General features: G+C 43.8%; 1 protein-coding gene and 1 long non-coding RNA gene across 2 annotated transcripts in view; both read left to right on the top strand.

The window, feature by feature from the left end:
• LOC131891414 (uncharacterized) overlaps positions 1–507 on the top strand; it is a 12,332-nt gene that overhangs the window by 6,178 nt on the left and 5,647 nt on the right. The gene's annotated exons all lie outside the window — the stretch shown is intronic.
• Positions 1–507, top strand: part of LOC131891411 (uncharacterized) — a 5,104-nt gene that overhangs the window by 786 nt on the left and 3,811 nt on the right. The gene's annotated exons all lie outside the window — the stretch shown is intronic.

Raw genomic sequence — 507 nt, forward strand, 5'->3', positions numbered from 1 at the left:
TGGTTGAAGTAGCAAAGGAGTCAAGTGGTCTAATGGATAAGCCACGTAAATATCTGCTATGGAGTCCGTCAGGAATCATGAGAAGAGCTTTTTTGAAACTTCACTAAGTGAGGTTTCCCCTACGAGTCCCAACTGCTGGATGAACACAAAGAGGAATTAGATAAAGCACTCCCTCAGTTGGCAGGCTTCTGGTTTGGAAGGAACGCAATGCTGAAACGTCTTCTAACATGGTTTTGTAAATATTTCCTTTTCAAACCTGACGACCTCTATAGTATAGCGTAAAGTAGAGGGCTAGTCAGAGAAACGACACTCAAGATATTTCTCAGATTTTTTTTGCCTCCCCCGCGGCTGCCTGGTGTGTGCAATGGGGATTGGCTTTGAACACATTTTTTTGCTGACTTCCTTACCGCTGCTGGGATTCCAGGATTGGAATCCCAGCACAAAAATTTAGTTACGTGATTCTTAAAATCAAGTTCCGATTCCAAGGAGCCAGTGAGTTGATGGCTC

The sequence above is a fragment of the Tigriopus californicus genome, chromosome 12, assembly GCF_007210705.1.
Source record: "Tigriopus californicus strain San Diego chromosome 12, Tcal_SD_v2.1, whole genome shotgun sequence".
NCBI lineage: Eukaryota > Metazoa > Arthropoda > Copepoda > Harpacticoida > Harpacticidae > Tigriopus > Tigriopus californicus.